Genomic DNA, 21,363 nt, shown 5'->3' with positions numbered 1-21,363 from the left:
ACAAAGAAGATTAGACTAAACGGAGCGGAGGCCAAGAAGAAGCCGGCTTGATGAGTTTAATTATTTGAATGCTTCAGCTCACACACTCACACACACACACACAAAGTGGTCGTGGGTAGGGGGTGGTGGGGGTGTTAAAGAGAGGCCGAAAAGGGGCGGGGGAAAAGCCAAGGGCGCGCCAGGCAAACAAAAGGCAGATGCTTTTGTCACATGCACACGACCTCAACTTTTCCAAGGCCCAGATTCCAGAGAGCGGCCCCGCAGCCACCCAACCACCCACCTACCATCCTCACCTATTCAGGAAAAGCATAAGCCCCCCTCCCCCCTACTCACAAACACACACGAACACAGTTGGGCAGAATCCTTTCGAGACCAAGAATCCAAGGCTGCCGAGAATGCAGGCTTCAAATCTGGTCAAAGAGTTGTCCTCTCTTGAAGAAAGCCGCAAAGATTCCACGCAGAAAATATGAAGTAAACACAGAAAGAAGAAAAATTAACAACACACCCAAAGGTTACAAAAAAAGACAAGGAAAATAACCAAACCTTAGCGAAATAAAATAGCTAAACAAGAAAACGACAATAATAAGTAGATTCATACATATTAAAAATTACTTTTGTAACTAACTTTCCTTAACTTAATTAAATATTATTCATTGTTCTTTAAATATTATTAAAAAATAATTCTATTTTATAAACCTACTTTTCAATAAATATGTTAAATATATTATTCCAATGAGCATATGTTGAAGACCTTTATAAATTCCATAGCCACAATATCGCCCCTTTTCCCTGGCCTGCCCAACATCTTGGTAATGCGCCGCCCATGCGTATACTTAATAAAATAATAGAACCTCTTAGCTAACAGCCACTGTAATTGGAAAAAGAAATTAAATTTCACAAAGAAAGCCAAAGAATACAAGTAAAAGCATTATCCCTTTTTTTCCGGTCGATCAAGCCAGGTTGTTCGAGATCGAAAGCGGTTTAAAGTGCAGCCTCAATTAGCGTTCGCCTGTCGGACGCTTCTGACCAGGTCTGGTAATGGATGGAATGGACCAGGACCTCCGCTCCGCCACTTCTTTATCCCCGCGCCACCCCCGCACTCGCCGTCCCACGGGGGAGTGCATTCAAAGTGATGCTCTGTTCTGTTTTCAATTTGGTTACATTCTCCATTTACACGGCAGCCCCTTTTTCGGTGGGGGTGAGTCTTACCCTGGCAGGACCTGCAGTCCTTTCTGCCCCTCCACCCCCCACTCCCCTTTCCCCTTCCGCTGGCCACCACTCTATTCAAATGAATCCCCATTTGGCTTCCACTTGACAATGGCAGCGTGCCCCTTTCTCCTTTCTCCTTTCTCCGAGGAGTGTGTGTGTGTGAGTCAGTGAACTTAATTTGGTCACACACAATTGATTCTTTTTACAGGTGCTGGCAACCGGGCCACCACCCACAGAGAGACAGACACACACACACAAACAGACTGCCATTGTTGCAGCTACACAGAGAGAAAATAAATCCCTTTGATTTGAAAGACTTTCAATATGTGGCTTGGCGAAGCATCTTCTATGTTTAAATGTTTTTAAATATAAAATCATATTTTTTCACACCTTTCTTTGATATCTATGATTATGATTAACATATATTTTAATTTTTTAACCATCTGTACCATGCCTTAATCGATTCGTTATATTGACATTGAATATATTACTTTTTTTTAGCCTTAACATATTCTTATATATAGTTTTATTGAGTTTTAAATAATATTTAGTGCAAAAGAGTATGTTAAACTTTTTAGTAATTAATTTAAAGCAAAACATAAACAGAAATAATAGCAATTATAATTTATAAAATAAATCTTAAAACTCTTAATTTTATTACGCAAAATAATTATTCAATATGTAGACTTGCGATACATATTAAAAGTAAGATTTGTAGATAGGAGTATAAATATAAACACCAAAATGGCGATTAAAATAAAAGAGAATAGTGATTGAGTCAATTTTAAATGAAAACAATTTTGAGAATGAATTTAAATTACTTAACTAACAGCAGGTTCACAAATGTTCGTCGACATTTCTCACAGTGCAGGAATAGGTAAAACGGGGAATAGTGGGAGGAACTAAGAGACCAGGAGAAGCTGGAAACTGGAGCCAGTGACGACATGTTTGCTGCCTTGTGCAAAACTCGTTTTGTAATTTGTGGCTGAAACAATGCAATTAAGTTGACATTAAGTGAAGTTCGCCCTGCTGCCTTCTGCATGTTGTCTGCTGGCTCCCGAGTCCAGGATACAGTCTCCTGGCTTTCGGACCACCTTGGAGGTCACCGCATCCACTCCGCAGCCGCCACATGTCATTCTATCAGTGTCCCAACTAAAGCCCCCCATCCCAAGGATGCCTGTAGTGGTAATGGGATCTAAAAGGGCACTTTTGGCCAGGACAGCCATTTTGCGTGCATCGGGGTCACCACTCAGCTGGCGACTAAGCCCGAACCATAACCTGAGCTGCCAGATTATTGATGCTCCATTAATTCATTAAAGGTATTTTTTTTTGCATAGCAGCATCTACAATTTTGTGTGGCAAAAAAACAAGTATTATCTTCTTAATATTTTGTATATTTTATGTTTGGGAGGCTTCAATATATTCCCGGAGTGGCTGTGATCTTATTGCGTGCTTATTAAGCCATGAAGTAGTTAATGGTTTAATTATGGTACTGTTTATTTTTAGCAGGAACTTTCTCAACATATCACTGTTAAATATGTTAATTGGTAACCAAACTGATTTTGTATATTTATCCCGCAGATATATGGAGGCTCCTCGAGCTCCGCCACCCTGAAATTGCAATCCAATTTCATTTGCTGCCGTTTTGGCGAAACTTTCGAGTGATGCGATTATCCTGCGAGTTCAGCATTCGAACTGCGGTTGCCCTGGGTCCGTTTTATATCCCGGAGCAGGAGCACAATGGCGGATGCGGGATGGAGGATGCAGGATGCAGGATGCAGGATGGAGGGTGCAGGGTAGAGGGTCAGGTTCCTGGACAGCCCAGAAAGGAGGGGGTTACATTATTTGCGATGAGCGGTGAACATATTCGCCCAGAGCCGCAGTCAAGTGGAGAATTACTGAAATTAATTTTGAAACATGTTCGCAACTTTAATGAGATTTACGTGTGTGTGTGTGTTTCGCTCTGACAGTGTGTGGGTGCATAACTGCGTGTGTGTGTGTGTGTGTGTGTGACTGCTCGTGTATTCTGCGGCTTTAGTGGGTTAAGCGGCTTATGTTGTTGCTAAGTGGCAAAAGAGCAAACCACCGAATGGTAAAAAGCATAATTAGTTGCATGCAACATCATGGCCACTGACACACAAGCCACGCCCCTTTTCCCGCCGCCCCCTCTCCCAAGGGAAAGGGACTTTCCCGGAAACCCATTAAAGCCGAAAGCTGAAAATTGTTTTCTTCAGCTTTTCCAGCTCATTTAATTTATTTTTATTCCGGATTGCAGTCGGAGACTATATTGACGGGAAAACATTTATACGTGAAAATTAATTTACTAGCAGTCACACAGAAATTTAAGAAAATAGTTTTTTTTAGGTCAATTTTGATGCACAAAAGATATATATGCATTCTTTAGCCATAGTTGCCAATTGTTTTGATTCAATGAGGTGTGACATTTTAACATTCCGACATTCGATCAATATATCCCAGGTTTTGATTTAAAAAACCAAATTACGAACTGATTTTTTTCCGATTTTGGGCCAAATATTTCTAATATTCTGTAAAAATTTTATTCTAGAAATTTTATAACGAAGTCAATGAGGTATGGCATTCCATTACTTCGCAAGGTTTTGATTAAGAAACCGGAAAATCGATTCAAATTTTTTCGGATTGTGATTTCTGTAAATGCCACTTGTTGGAAATTTTGCGACCACTGTTCCCCAGAGTTTTGGTTAAAAACCCGAAAAATAGATCTGATTTTTTCAGGATTTTGGACAAAATATTTTTCATAAGGAGAAAATATTTGTATATTTTTTTAACGAATTCCTCGTTGTCTTATTTCCCAATCAGGTATTAAAGAGTTTGCTTGAATTATTTATCAAAACTCATGACTCGTCATTAGGCTAAATGATTTTGTAAATTTTGTTTGGCAGGATCAAATTAATTTCATTTGGAGTCGTCTAAGTGATTACCTGGGAATATCCGCTCAGGCATACATGTTCGATATTGTTTTTGTTCAACCCTTCGAAGGTCCCTTTACCCGAAAATCCCCCTCCAGAAAATGCCCTGGAAATGACTCACTTCAGAGCTGTTTGTCACTGGACTGCCAAAGTATTTCAGGAAAATGGGGGGAAAATAAAATAAGGGAAAAAAGCAAACTTAACCAAGAAAATTGAATTCGAGAAAGGGTGAAGAAAGGTCCTGAAGGACGGGAGCGGGGATGGAGAAGGACAGAAAGGGGAACTGAGAGAATTGGGGATGGAAGGCAAGTGAATTAGTGGGCAAAACTAAAACTGAAACTAAAAACTCAGCAAGATTAATAGGAACACGTAAAATGTAATTATTTTCCTGTACTTGTGCTATTTGTGCCCGGCACTTACACACATACACACACACACATAAAGGGGAGGGGGTGGGAAAGTGGGGAAATGGGAAAGCTTCACGCGCCTGGCATGACAACTTTGAGGATTTTTAGTCCCAGCCAGGACTCACACAAACATACGCATACATGGAAGCCTGGCTCCTGGCGTTGAACGTCCATGTGTGTTCCCATCTCTCTCTGCCCAGCTCTACCTGTCTCTCTCGCCCAATTCCTCCTTCTCTTTCGCTCCCTCTGTGCCAGTTGTTTTGCCCCAAGTAGTTTTCTTGTGTAATTATAATTGCATAATTTATTTATAATATGATTTTCATGCTGTTTTCCCTGGAAGGAGACGGCGAAAGGAAGAATGAGAGGATGACGGTGGCTGTAGAGGGAGAGGGGGGAACAATGGGAGAACAGGACGGCAGCATGATAGGAACCCTCGCAGCGCAGTTTAGTTTATGTAGCAAATGCATTGGCAACTGATGTTCAGGCTCCTGCATCACGCACACAGTCATTCAAATATACAGTAAAGAAAATTTCATATATAATGTTTTGTATTTTTTTTTTATTTAAAAAAAACATTTCAAGTTTGATAAATATAATTGGTTTTAGTCCTTGAAGGAAGGTTATACATATATACTATCAGTGCTAGAATGTGTTATTTATTTTTAAATAAATATTTAATTTATTTTAATATAATTAAGTATGACCCTGAATTCTTGATTTGTTACCATCACCTTTTTTGATATTTTTGCATTGCAAAAATAGATATACAAATTTAAAATATCAGCCCATTTGTTAATCACTAGATAAAACATTGTTATTAAGTTTATTAAGAGGTAATAATAATGAAAATAAATCAATCTGTGTCCAATTTTCCGATTATAAACGATGTCCTTATTTAAATAACAAGAATAAATAATATTAGCTGTTTCGTATTACATACTAATTATAACTAGTTAATTTTGAAAACTAAAATTTATTTTTGTATAATATTTGTTGTTCTGAAGTACCTATACAAATTATATTTTATTAACATAATGTATTCTATACTATATATAGGTCGATATGACAAAATAAAGTTCATACTCGTATTGGTATTTTTCTCTCTATAATCACAGGGGCAGAAGTCGCTTTTCTCAGCCCTCTGAAGTCTAGGACGAAATGCCTAAAGGACCAAACAAACCAGGCAAGCAGTCAACCAGCCAAACTGCACTTTGGGCCGAAGTGAAATGTTACCATACTTGCAGTGGCACAGAGGTGTGGCAGGGGGTTAAGGGGCAAGGGGGTAAGGGGCAAGGGGGTGAGCGGTGTACGTGCCAGTGCCTCAAGTTCATTATGTCTGGCCATATAAATTTCACTTGGCCACAGACCGAAATCGGAGTCAAATGGCTCCGGCGGCATTTAGGTGTATAATATGCCACGTGCACTCGACACAGGCACACTCGCCCAAAAACGGAGCAATGGAAGGGTGGTGAAGGGTGGGAGGAGGGGGGGGGATTGCAAAGGAATATGACAAAGAATTATTTCGGTGCTCCGGCATTTTCGGTGGCAATTGGTGACACAAACGAAGGCTGCACAGATTTCCCAAGCTGAAATAGTATCCAATTTCAGGGATGCCACCCCCAATGAACAGAGTCACCCCTGGCGATCCGAAACAAGTGCTGAAAGAATGCAAAGCTAAGGTGATTTATGCCTCTCCAATTCTTGTGGCTTTCGCAATGTGTAATTCTAGAATTTTGTAGTTTACATTTTTGGTCAAATTTTACAGACTTCTATTTATCAATAAGTTTAATTCATGATTGGAAAAAGTAAACTTTGAATTTAATAGAACCAAAAATAAACTTTTCGCTTATGTTAAAAATGATCAGGCTAATTTTTTGTTAAGCCAAAATAATATCATTCCTAAATGTTTGAGAATACATTTATAAATTATGAGCTTGATAATTTTGCACAAAAATGAAATGGTTAGCGCAAGGCGACAATATCAGAAGTGAAGTTCCCGAAGCATAGGCACACAAACAGTTTCGCCCCCCTTCCCCGGCAGACTCTATTATATATTAATCAAGTCTAAGGACTCCGACTCCCAGGGACTTCCCGCGGCCCCGTTGCAAGTGCTTACCAACACTGGCCACGTATTAGCAACACAGATAATCATCAAAATACATCAACAAACTTATTGGGGTGTGGGGTGCGGGGTGCGGGGTACGAGTATCTTGGTATCTTGGAGCGTGACAATCCATGCAAATGCAGTGCGAGATGCTGGGGGTCGTGGGGTCAGGGGGTCAGGGGAGGCCAAGGAGGGGATGAAGTGGGTGGGGCGGTAACAGGTAATCGTAATTGAAACAAAAGTTGTAGCCAAAGAAAGTGTAGCATACGTTGCGGCGCCTTAAAAACCCATTTCCAACTGTTGACACGTGCCGCATCGTGCCGCGGCCTTAACACCACCCAGCGCCACCCCCCTCTGGCATCACCCCCTTTGGAACCTTTAGATCCAAGCCCCCCACACCCCCCTGAAGCGATCTGAGACGCTGGGACCCCGTATGAAAATCACGCGACCGCATGCGAAGTAAACAACGTGAAATGAAAGTCATGCGTCGCATTTTAAAACGCGCCGGTGTCGCAGGACGTGGCCCCCCTCCCTATCTACCTTCTTTACTACACCCTTGGTCCGTGGACATAGTGCTCAGCCCCCTCCTCAAATGGGCTGGTGACACCCATGCCATATTCCCAGAGATGCGCATAATTTAAAAGACAAATTTACGTCGCCTGGGACTCTGATGAAGATGGCTGGGGGTGAGGTTATGAAAAAGGTGCCGAAGAGGTGCCTATACACAGAAATAAAAATATATATTCCAATTATTACTAAGTTCCACAAATATTCTAACATTTATTTAACCTAAAAATATATTGACAATCATTAAGAGGCAACCCAAAAAATAAAAACTGCAATAGCATATATGATTAATTCATGATTAAAGCTGAATGTCACTAATGATTTATAATTAGCAAGAATATACATTTTAGTTCAAAACAACAATATGTCTTTCGTTCCGTTGTTTAGATTCTAATTTTACCATTACTGTTTTATGAAATTAGTGAATAGCTCAATTGTGGAATGCAGTTCCCAAAGTCTGCCCACTTGACATATTAAATACCCTAAATAATGACCATTGCTTTGGATACTTTCCCCCAGTGTATCATTACAATCTCAGGAATGGGACACTAGAGTACGGTGACAGAGATGCATTTGTAAGTGAACCTCATTATTGTTATTGTGCTGCTCGCTGCGGTGGCCTAAGTCACCTGGAAAGCCCCCCTCCGGTAAAAGGGCTTCCCCCCTTCCACCCGTGGAAAACCTCTGAAAAAAGGAGTCAACCCCCTAACATTAGCATTCGCATTCGTCACGTCGCATGTTTGGCTTCTGTCGTGCAGCGAAACGGAAATGGCAACAAAGTACAAGGCAATTTAATAAATGCCGGAATCACGTGAAGGTGTTAAACAAAACATTCAACTCCGAAACAGCCGACTTCCCTTTGCCGAGAAAAGTGTAGGAATAAAAAAGATGGATCTGAGGAAAATAAAGGGGTAATTGAAAAACGCATTTTCCGAAAGGCAACAGGTGCAACTTAAAGGAGAGTTTGGGTAAGATTAAAAGTGATATAAAAATTAGTCAATTGAAGGCTTATTAAAATTATGTAAGTATTTATCCATTTAACATGTTCGGTTTAGAATAAAACAGACAGTTCAAATGCTTTTGGGCTATTTTATTGCTTACCGACATTCTTTTTTTTTTGAATTCGGAATTAGGATAATTCAAATAGATGTACAAATTAAAATAGCTGTGAGTCTACCTTTTTCTTATACGTTTTCGCATTTTTCGTTCCTTTCTCGCTGCCCCTTTCTTTTTGCACTGCATATTTATTACACACAATGTCTTTCTTTGTGTGTAAATTTCAAAAATATTACACAGAGTCATGTGAAATGATTTCAGAGTGGTGTCAAATAGGTACTGCTTTTCATTCTGAATTTTTATATTTTCAAAATATTGCAGAACTTAGCTAGTTTTAAACCTGTTACTCTTTTAGTATATGTGGAAAAGTACATTTGACAGGAGGAAACCGTATTGATTCCTTTTAAAGCTATAAAATTAATAAATATTAATATTTGTTATAAATCTTTATGGAGAAGTTTTATTGGCTTGGTATTTTGCAAGTCAATAAAACATCTCCTATAAATAATTCAGCATTAAATTTGACATTAGGACAGCACCTATTAGGTTTGTAGTATGTTTTATAATTTAAAATTCAATTAAATAATAAGCTGAGGCTTATAGAAGTTAAAGTCTTTATTAAGAATTTAAAATGTATCTATTTTACTTGAAAGATGCAATATATAATAGAGTTCTTGTGGATGTCAGCTTCTTTTGGCACCAGTCTAATTTACTCGTTCACTCGTTTTAATAACTGTCAATGCGATGACGTTGGCAGCCAGTAGTGCTCTCCCTTTTCCATCCGATATGCCCGTCTCTCTCTCTTTCTCTTTTATCCTTCTTCCCTTTCCCTCCATCATATCCTGCCCTCCTCAATCTTTCGCACAGTGGGCCGCGTTGGCGTCAGCTGTTAATAATGAACGAGGCGTGTCGGTATTAAATGCGGCTCTGACCTCAACAGCAACAAATAGCAGAGTGGTTGCTTTTGGATGTTTTTGCCGTTGCAGCTGTAACGACACTGTAAAAAAAGTATCCCAGTAATCAATCGCAATTTTAATTTGCAATAAAATTGGAATATATCAAATAAAACTAGGTTCATTCCGTTTTGTTTTTAAAATATGAAGAAGAAAAGTAAATTCTTTATTAGATTGTTTGCCTACACTAACATTTCATATTTGTTCTGCGCTCTTTTATCCAAAGAAATCAAAGTTTAAGGATGTGGAAAACATTAATAATTTTTGAGCTTAATTTTTCTCTGTGTACCATCGATGTGTTGTCGGCTGCGTATTTCGGATTTCGCATTCCGTATTCCGGATCCGGCTGAGCTGGCAATGGCAATGGCGGCTGATCTTGTTCCGTTTACCTTTTCAAGTGGCCAGTGACACAAAAACAAAAAGCGCACCCATGTGTGTCCTTTGTCCCTGCCCCCCTCTCTCTCTCGATTCCTCCCCATGTGTCCTTTTTTGAGGGCTTGTCCTTTTGGCAGGTGAAAGGTGAAAAGGGGAGAGTGGATTGCTGACATCAATTTGTAATTTCAATTAAAAATTTAAACGGCGAATGAGCATTCACTGGCATGGCCGCGACTGTTGACCGTTTAATGGTAAAAGGGATATGCATTTCTTGGTCCATTCCCCATCCCGCTCACACCCTCCATAGGTATATATATATATATATATACGGGCTTATATGTGGCCATAATTTGATATAGCGTATGCTCAAAATGGCTGCCCCAAGCACTTAATTTTATTTCTTTCGCAAAATGGATTTTCTCTATATACATATAGATGACTGCGGGAGATACAGAAATATAGAGAAAAATAAATTGTGCGAAAGAGCGGTAGAGGGGGCGGTGGGGAAAGGGAGGGAGAAAAACTTCCCCTTTAAGGCCCATGTTTTCCGAGCATTTAAGCCAACTGGGAGTGCAAATTGGGTTACTGTCCCACTTTTTATTCCTGACCCTTTGCCTTGGCACTAAGTTAATATTTTTGAATAAGAGTTCGATTCCGATGGAAATTGGGTTACAGTGCAGGAAAAGAGTGAGTCACGGGATGTCAAATGTCCATTCACAATTGCAGTTTCTGCAAAACTTACTTGTATTGAACTACATACACATAAATATCGTTTTAAAAGCTTTTAAAAACAATGCTATCACTACGTTGATCATTTTTGGGTGATTTATTTTTGTGGGCTTTCACAGAAAAAATTCATTAAAAATCAAAAAGTAGTAAAAGCTTTCGTAGTTCTTATTTTTCTTGAAAGTATTAAGAATAAATTTTAATGCGTGAAAATTACTTAATATTTAAATATGATTATGCAAACAGTAGAGTTCTGATTTTAGCTGTAATCAAATAGTTATAAAGGATGAGTTTGTGCTTTTTAAACAATTTTAGTTTAATGATGCAAAACAATTTCCCTTAAAATTCCAGGTGACTTAAGTTATTTCGAAAAAACAATGCATGTTTTGTTCACCATAAAATGAGATGAATATGTAGCCCTGAAAAGTATGCTATGGAAAAAGACATTTCACCCAACAGAGGTCCTCGTTTGCTCTGTTGGCCTTTAGGCCTCTTCCTTTTCCTTCCGCCGCCATTAGACGCGAAAGTGTCAACTTCCGTGCCCTCACAGACAGCTGATACACACACCCACTCACACTTGCACACATACGCACACACACATCTATACATAAAGATGTGATGTCGTCTTGACTAAAAGCATGTCAAATTTTTGCACATCGAGATGGGAATCGATGCGATGGTCGGCGAAGGGGGAAATGCCTGCGAGAATGCATGATTGAATGATTGAGAAATTAATACACACACACATATGCCCAGACAGACACACACACGCACACACTCGTGTGTGTGAAGAAACCATCAACATCAACGGCGGCAGCTTCGTGAAATTATTCCATTTCACTTTACAACTGAATGCAAATTACATGCTGTAATTTCCTGCAAGAAAGCAAGAAATGAAGCGAAATGAATGTGGCACACACAGATACGCACGCACACAATTGCAGGCGGCAAATGTATTTTGCGTCGGGCGGAAATAAAAATAAATTCGAAAAGTTAATATTAAATGTGGTACATTGGAAACATATTGTGTGTATATGTACGTGTGTGTGTGTGTGTGTGTGTATAGGGAGGGGTGGGGCAGGGGGCTATCTCTTTCTGGCTTTCATATCTCGTACTCCTTTTTATTATTCGACCCCCCTTTTTTTACGTACCCCCCTTTCCCCTCTCCCCTCTCCGTCTGCGCTTGGCTGACGCTGATTTTCCACATGCCTAGCAGACAACAAGGGCGGCCTTTGGAGCCACCCCCTACAGAACACACCGCCCACCCCCCCCCACGCCCGGCGGCCATTACCGCCCTCGCCCTCGCCCCTCCCCTATTTCTCTTTAGCAGTCACTCAAATACACGCACACTGAGACAGAGGTGCCGGCGGGTCCCCCCTCCCTTCCCCTACCATCTTTTTTCCCCACCCCCTGCCATAAACAATTGCGCATTTTCAGCGCCGTTTGCTTACAGTTTCCTCTTATTTTGTTTTACTGTACCACACTTTTGTTATTTTATTTGTATCGCGTTCTTTTTTTTTCATGCTTGGCGCATTTTTACATTTTTATAGAGAGCAATTTCCATTGGATTTTTATTCTTTTAATTTGCGCGCCATTTTTTGCACTTGCAGTTAATTTTTTTATTGTTATTATTTTCGCGCTCATTGTTGCTGGTTTTCCGCACCCACTGCGCCCCGTTTTCCTGCAGCTTTTTTTGTTCCTTTCATTTTTTCTCTGTCCACCTTTTTTTTTTTTTGGCCAACGCGTAAAATATGCTTAAATATTTTAAATTTAATCACACGCTCCACTGGCTTCGGCAAATACGTCAATGCATATGCAAACAAATGATGTGGAGATGCTTGGCTGGCGCGGGGGTGGTCGAGGGGGTGCTTGAGTGGGTGGTGAAGGGGGTGGGTGAGAGGGTGGTGCACACACACCTCACTTTTATAAACCCCTTATGGCCAGGTGAGTTGCGAGCCGCATCTGTTTGTGCCCGGGCCACCTAAGGGTTAAAGGAAAAGGATGGGAAAGCGAGGGGAAAATGGGGAAGCAACATTTTTCGAATCCTTATTCCCGAAATTTCAAATTAAACCTTAATTGACCATATTTTTGAATTGAAATATATAACTCAAGCTGTATCCAACATTTCTACAATTTTTAAATTAATTATTTCGAACTAACTTTTATTATCTTGGTCGATGAAGTAAAGTACGTTCATAGAGAAACGTTGTTTTTATATAAAGTAAAAAACAAACATTTAAGATGTTTTAAATTTTAGGAAAGATTTTTCTTTCATTCTACTCTATGATCGTACTAAAATTTTTGTCTGAGTGTAGGCCATTAGAAACATTTTAAGAAGACGACCCTGGGCATCCTATTAAATTAATATTGAATTGCATTACCCACTTGGAAATCATTACAATTGCAGCTCAATGCGGCTGGTAATAATCACCTCCCATGTGTGAACCATTATAATCCTGGCCGGATGCAAATTTCTCTAAGCCATTCGGTCCAACTTTGAACTAATTTCATTCGATTTGATTTCATTTGGCCTATGAATAAGTGAGAAACCATCGACAATGGAATATTTAGCATGTGTACTGCCCAATCCCCCGGACACAAATCCTTTCACATAGAGTGCGGGCGATTAACGACATGCCATAGACAAAATATGCACTTTCGTTTCATACATTTTTAAGCTTTTTGAACGCAGGGCATTGAAAGATGGACGCGTCGGCACTGTTGTTATTATTACCTGTTGTCCATACTCGTACTCGATTCCCCGAATACAACTGCGGCTGCATCTGCAATTAATGTAAATTAAAATCAAAACCCAAAACCGAATTCCATTTCCGTTTTAACAAGACACTTAATTACATAAGTGTGTCAGTGGGTGGGGGTATGGCCGGGCGGCGGACCGAGTTTATGGGGCATTATGGACCCATTTAGTTTGGCATTGCTCATACGCCATGTGCGACGGGGAGTACGGGAACACGGGATACGGGATACGGGATGCGGGATACGGGATACGGGATTCGGGGCGAGTGGCACTTAGTTTGGGCTTTCAGCCTTAGCTCCCTGGCTGTCAGGTATTCCGATTTCACATTCGCAGCGGCATTTGCATCTGCATCAGCAGCTCGCATTCGCATTTGCATTTTGCTGCTTGCAGTCGGCCACCAGTTCGTAATTAAGTTTCAAGTGCAATTCCAGTTTATCGGCTAACCGAATTCACATATGCATTCCTGTATCACCACGTCAGTATCCTGGCACTGGCAAAATTGACATTCGGCAAAATAAATCTTTGTTTTTGATTGGAACACTTGTACTCATTTACGTATTTTTATACCCCTGCAAAGGGTATTAGAATTTTGGTCAGATGTTTGTATCGCAGTAAAGGAGACATTACCGATCCTATATAGCATATATTTAAATTGGCAGTGAATGTCAATCGATTGAAAATTTTATAAATTTAACGAATGTGACCATTACATCCCAGGGTTTTGATAAAAAAAAATCCGAAACTAAAGATGATTTTTTGACCATACAGAAACAAAATATAACGGCTATTTGTACTCAATGATTGTCTTGTGACCCAAACTATCGATTCCAGATTGATCTGTATTTTTATTGATTTTCTCCTTTTTTTAAAAGGGGTCACATCATGATTTTTTACAAAAATAAATTTTTCAGTAGTGAATGCCAATGGATTGAAGATTTTCTAACGAATTTATCGAGGTATGACAAGCCAACATTTGACTATTATTTTCCAGGGTTTTTATAAAAAACCGAAAATCCAGTTAATTTTACTGAATGCTTATTCAGGGAATCATAAATTAATAAACTTCAAACAGCTAAAAAAAAAACAGGCTTTAAAAATAAAAGTATAGTCGTGTTAAATATATTTTAATGTCATTTTAATTGTCTTAACTCAATTCTTATTAGTTTTTATAAGTCCCGATTGTATTGGTGCATGGAAATTACAACTTATCAGTTATTACCTAGGCCAGTTTTTAATTAGATTTGGTGGATTTGGGTTAGCCAGGTTTCAAACCTGCGACATTTATAGCAAATCGAGCGAGATTTATGGCAGCTCCAGAGAAAATGTTGCGAAGGAGAAAGCAGAGAAAGCTGAGAAAGAGAGTAACAGAGTGAACGTGGGATAGGGGGTGGCGGAAGTGGGTAGTGGGTGGTGCTCCCTCAAGGGGGATTCCCTGCTGTAATAAACAATGATTGCCAAGCCTACGAACAAAGTGCAAGCAACTGTCGGCATATCAATCGATTTGCAATTAAAAAACTTTTTCTTACGCTACTCTAAACTTAATTGAGATGAATTCAATATTAGTTGAAGAATCTTCTAACTCTGTAAACATATAGTTTTTTTGTTTTGCTTACATCGTACAATAAAACAATTTTCTTTGTTGGTGAATATGCATATTTTTTAAGACTTAACCTTCTCTTAATTTCAAAGAAATATTGGATATTGTGAATGATGTTTTTCTTAATAATGCTAATTTATATGTATTTGTTTTACTCTTTAGGTATTAAATATTTTTTGTGTTTATATTTTTTAAATGAATTTAATAAGAGAGAAAATCTTATGTTATGTTATTTTATGTTATTTGAATTAAGACAGAAAAAAGTTATAATACAATTTTCGAAAAGTTGTTAATGGTAAGGATCGCAAGCTGCCAACAAAATCATAATGTAGGTGGGCGTGGATAAAGAAGGCACCATCCCTGGGAAAGTAAAATTAAACAAAAATGGAAAAGGCAAACTAAAAACAAAAAAAAGGGGGAAAAAAACCAAAACTAATTTTGTCAGCGCCGTTGGCGTTGCGACTGACAAGTGACTTGGACTCGTACTCCCTCCTCTGGCATAAATAAAAATTCGTTTGGCAATATGCGCGCGTATTTTGTTGCAAAAGTCTTGCATTAATCTAAATATTTGCATGCTTACGTTGCCTCGGCGGAGTGAGGGGGCCCCAAAACGGGAAAGTCGGGGGATACAACTTTTGCTGCTCTCGCCTCCGCCTATTTATTTATTTTCATCGTCGCCGAATTGTCAACGACTTTTGGGGAAGCGAACCGGACTGAACCGAACCGTTTCGCTCCGTTCCGTACCGATACGATCCGATTTTTCGGCTGGAGTCGCATTTAAAATGCATTTCGCATGCGATGATGATGACGGCGACGATGGGAGCCATTCTCATGGCCATTTCCATTGCAAATGCAGCGCCAGCGGCGACGGCGACGGCAGCAACATCAGTGGCAGCCACAGCAACAGCAACACTTGCAGCAGCAACTGCAGCAACATCAGCTGCACCGACAACAGTAACAGCAAGTAAGGAGGACCTAAAATGAGATAAAGACCACAGGGTGCCCTTTATCCAAGCAATTACTACGTTTGTAATATCAAAACAAGGGTACAACACCTTATCTAACCTCTGTTTTATCAGTCATTGAAATACTATCCAAATTATTACAATTAATTCGAATTTACATTAATAGCAAACATCTATGTTGTTACACTTTTTCAAGCAACTCTTGGTTAAAAAATAAATTTGTGAAAATTATGCTTAGGTTTTGACAATAGTAAAATTATTTAATAGTTTAAATATTTATAAAATCATATTTATTTATTAGTACGAAGAAGGATTTGAAGAAAGACCAAAGAATGGAGAAAAATGTGTAATTTAAAAATCGTTGCCTACATTTATGGGCACTAGCAGCACACAGGGCGTATGGGTAATACTTGCTTTGTCTAGAGAAGATATTCCCTCCCTGCTTCAAATTACAGGGTGCAAATAAGCAACAGCACCAGCATCAGTAAACCGCTGGCAGACAAAGACAAAGAAAGCGCCAAAATAATAATGATAATCATCGGGAGTGGCGACGGGAGGAGCTGCGACTGCCGTCTTATTTATTTTCATATATATATTTATTTATTTGTACGCCGCTTTTTCGCTTTGCTCCGCCATTTCATTGCGGATGAATTTGAAGTAATCAAAACCGTTTAAACGAATTTCGGGGATTTGCATTTCCCTTCGGTTGGAAAATAAAGCAGGAAAAGTGGCGGTAACTTTGATCGCAGCCATTCGAGGATGATGACCCCCCAAGAAAGAGATGGGGGGAATGTCAGGTGAAAGAGATGGCAAATGGGGGTTTTTCAAGTCTTTTGGCCCGAGTCTTTTTAACCATTTTTTAATAACATTTTTTTTTGTTTTCAAAAAACCGACAAGCAATGTCAACGTCTGTATGTATGTCAAATTAATTGATGACCAATTTGCGTTTTCAATTAAAAGCAACGGTGCACTTTTTGTCCAGATACAATTTCATGTCGCTGCCACGCCCCCCTGTTTTTATCCCATCCGCAATATTTGTTGCTGTTGCTGTTGCTGTTGCTGCTGGGATGTTGTCGCCGTCAACACACACGGAAATTGCCCCGCTTTTTTCACTTTGAGTGTGCGACTGGGTTTTTGTTTTCGCCCGTTTTTATTTTTGCTTTATTTCGGCCAGCTTATGAAGTAGAGCCGCAGCTGCAGGAGCGAGGGAGACGGGGAGCTTTTTGCGTCTCGCTCCCACCGACCAACAAAACAGCCGCGGGCAAAATGGTTGGCCTGCAAATCACAGCTGCTATCTCTGGTTTTTGCTCCAAAAATATTTGTTTTTTCAGATTAATTAAATATTATACACAAAATATACGTATTTATATTTCTAAAAAAAAAGGCACTTTTCTTTTAAAAGTTTAAAAAAGTACTACTGTTTTTCGGACCGATTGGTAAACAAAATAAAAATTGGATAGTTCGGATAGTGTTACAAAAATATTTGGGCTACATCTTTAAATGTTGGGTTATGTTACTTAAGCAAAACAACAGGAATTAATTTTTAAATAGACATCATAAAAAGTAATGAATTACTTAAATACACATTGTATTTTTTTGTAGTTTTCAATCGATTTATTAACAGAACTAAATATTTGCATACAAAATAGTTGTAAAAGGTGTCTTTCGTTTTTGTGTTACCATTATATAAGTTATGTTATTGTAATATACAATATTCCTTTTTTATACACTGAGGAGGTAATTTAAAAAAAAGACATTGAATATTGTTTTTAGAAGGCACATAGCTTTAAGATAAATCAGAAAAACCTTGTATTGCAGTTGTGCCATTTTTGTGCCTGCAACTGTTTGCTTATACATATAGGATATGTATATATATATATATATGCTTGTGATGGGCCGGTAGATGGCGCTGTCGTATGCGCTGGCCGCTCAATTACAAAGTAAGACAGCGTTTCTTTAATTAAGTTGGACAATTTGTAGCCAGTCGTTGCGAATGGAATGGAGTAATAGAGTTTTTGGGCCATTTGCCAGTAGTCACCATTTGATGGAGCTCTGGATATCAGTTGTCTGAATGAATGTGTTGTTGCCCATAAAAGATGGATTCTGGCTTAGATTGTCGGAGGAGAAAAATAGCGAATGACACCGAACCGAAAACCAAAAATCTAACATCTTCTTCGAAGGTTTTTAATAAACATTTTTCCCATCAGTGTGATTAGAAAAACACACTCACAAAATTAAAAAAGGGAAAGGAACTGGAGATTGTATGAATTCTATCTTTGTATTAAAATGGATGACATTTAATATTTCTTGTATGATAAGTCTTGTATGAAATTAATTAATTCAACTTGTGGTTTTTTCCAAAGTCTTAAAATCAGTTCTCAGGATTCCGTTTTAGTTTTTAATTAGTTTAACTGATTTCAGGTTTTTCTAATACATTTTCCCCCCTTTGTTCGATATCCATAGAAGCGAAAGTGACCATTTCGGGGGCTCGGAAAGAACCCATTGAGACGGATTCGAGTTGGGCCCGGTTCCGCAGCCTTTGGGCCTCGAATGTCCTGGCGCAAGGACACCTGTCTGTTGGGCGGACCCATCGCACCAGCGCTAAAATGCCCAAGTGCTGAAGTGCCGAAACGTGGACTCGAGTGCGGGTCCTTGAGAGACTGGGGCGCCAAATGAAGTGACAGGCAACTTAACGCATTTAAATTAATTAAAAATGTGCTTAAGATGTTTTCGACTCGCAACGGCGACGATGCGGCGACAAAAGGCGCAGTTCGCCTCGGATTTTCCCGCTGCTCCTGACAGCGCCGCCTTTGTTTTCCCCTGCAGCTGGCAGCTGTAATTAGACAATTCACTCGCCCTTTTTCCCAGCTCCCCTACCCCCTACCCCCTCCAGTTTTCCATTTTCTTGGACCAGGACTCGGACTCGGACTCGGATGGCCTCCCCCTTTTTTGGGGTTACTCGCCGCTCGCAGCTTCGAATATTTTTTGTTGACGGCACAGATTCGGGATGCGCCGCATTGGCGGTAAAGTTTGCGCCACCGAACTTTGTCGTCGTCTCCGGTGACTCTACTATTTCCCCACCCCACTTTCCCAACCAATTTCAGAGCTGTGAACTTGGCATAATAACGGCCTTTATTAAAACGAACACAAGATATCAACCAATTTTAGCTTTTTTCAAAAAGAACTTACTTTAGAAGGTTTTTCAGTTTACCAAACTAATATATCCTTAACTTTTGTCTAGAAAATTCTAAGAAATAAGGAAAGGCATTTTTAATTTTAATAACTATTATTAAATTGTACTAATCTATTTTAAGTAATATATAGAAAACTCACAAAAACTAATCTTAATGACGAGCTTTGCTGCTCAAATTTTGCATTCTGAGGCATGAATGCCTTTTGCGGAATCCTATTAGATTTAATACACCTTATATACGTTATAAAATAGAAATAAACAATGCTTTGGTTTATGTAATACAATGTATAGGGACCAAAACAAAAGATCTGAAAGATTTTGGGATTGTAAAAAGTAAGAATAATGTAACTCGAGTACATGGGGAATATGTAATTACTTTAATACCTAAATTTGTAGACACAACTATGATACAATTTTTAACCAAATAGTTTGATAAACTATGCCAATTATTAAAAGCAATTTGTAGTATATTTCTCAAGGTAAACAAGTAAATAAAAAAAACTTAAAAGAGTTATTTTATCAAGTTTTAGCATTTTCTAAATCCGTGTTAAAGGTAATGATGAATAACATAAGCCATAGTTTATTTTTTTTAAATATTATTAGTGACCAATTTAGCTACTTGTTGTGATCGTTGGTTGGTATCTCCATTGGCCACCCATTTCCCCCGTCCCACTTTCACACTGGCCGTCTGCATTGTCACTTGAGTGACTGCAAAAGTGTTTTAGCCTTGCTTGCGCATCGACTTTTAAGTAGTTCCCCCCTCCCCGCAGAAGACCGAGCAATTTCCCCACCCATTTCCCAGCGCCCGCACTCCCACTTTCCCGCTTTCCCACTCTCCCACTTTCCCATTTCCCAACCAAATGCAAGTGCATGGAACCACCGGGTCGGAGTTGCTCACTCGTAGGCGTTAATGAAAATGCTTGTAATTAGTTTTGTTTGTTGGCAGCGAGAAGCGGAAGTGCTTCAGAGCAAATAAAGCCGACGCTGCGCTCTTCACATGCATTGAACTAATTGATTCGCTGGTGCCCGTGTAGAGGATTCGCAGGACTTCCGTTTTGGATGGAGGGATACAGGAATCTAAGGGGTCACACTGCCCCACGACTTCGGCCTAAAGCCATTGAAGTTAATGTATCCGCTGCGAGGAGGTCAGTTCTAATGACAATTTCTAAATAAATTAGGTTCGTGCAGATGTAAAGTTGTGTTCGATGAGTTGGGTTATCCCTTGATAAATATCATTGCAAGCTATATGGCTATAACTATTTTCAATGTTACCCTAACGTTGTTTAGAGTTGATTGCGACACTATCGTGGTATTATTAAGTAAATTAATTATAATTTATATCTGATTGCAGAGTATTGACCATGAGTATAGTTAATTTTTTTTAAGACACCATGGAACGATTAGTTCCTTTGATGATTCTCTAGACTATTAATGTTTTCAGGCAGTCACTGCAAAAAGTCATGTGGAAACTATGCAAGTCACACCGTTCGAAAACGAGCGAACACTCCAGCTGTTACCACTTCGCATTCAACCCAAATGCGGAATGGAAAAACACACCTTAATTGCCCCAAATTTAATTTCCGCTTTAAGTTTGTCACACAGACACACACGGCATTAATATGCAGCAGTGGCAGCAGGAACGGCAGCAAAAACAAAAGGATGTTCTGTAAGGATGGTGGACAAGATGGGGACGAGAGTCGGTCGGTCGGTCGGAACAGGAACAATTCATCATCCATATGACAAGCAGTCGAAAGCAATCGTTTTGTCATCTTCTCGTGTGTTGCTAAATTGAATATGCCCCCCATTCGTGTATATCTACATATATGCCTCAGTCTATCGCTATCTGAGTCGAGCAGGGCAGCAGATCCCGAGATCCAAATCCGGGATGTTCCAGGGCTGGGTTCCTGGGTTCCGAAATGAATGAATGAATGAATGAATGAGCGCACATGTGGGTATGGATGCGACGAGGCCGTGGTTGTGTCGTGTTGTTCTTCCTTGTATCCTCGCAGCACTACACTGCTAGAAAAATGGTACTTATTCAGGCTATCGTAAATCGGCTAAAAATAGATAGCTTTTCAGTCTATATCGTTCTATCCATTGAATTTGATGCCCCAGATTTCTCCCAGTGCACTTCCACATATGCATATCAGTCGACGCATTCCAAAATAACACTGAACGATGGATGGTGGGGGGGCAAGAGGCAGGAGGCATGATAAGGGGTAGATACACGCATTGCCGCACGTTCGCACCGGTGGAGAGGGGTGGGGGGAGGGGGGTACGGGGGAGGAAGGAAGGAAGGAAGGAAGCTCTGCAGACTGATAGATGCTAAGGATGCACACACTCCACACACTCAATGGCATTCTGCGAGCCACGCATACAAAGTAAGCCAACGAAGTGACTTTGAAAGAGGCCTACGAGCAGCCCAATCCCCACAACCCCCCGCAGTTCCTACCACTTTGACAATAGATCATCAAATTCATTACGTTTCATTTTATACATATGTCT

Source organism: Drosophila rhopaloa, unplaced genomic scaffold, assembly GCF_018152115.1.
Source record: "Drosophila rhopaloa isolate 14029-0021.01 unplaced genomic scaffold, ASM1815211v1 contig_3, whole genome shotgun sequence".
NCBI lineage: Eukaryota > Metazoa > Arthropoda > Insecta > Diptera > Drosophilidae > Drosophila > Drosophila rhopaloa.
This window is presented reverse-complemented; position numbering follows the sequence as displayed.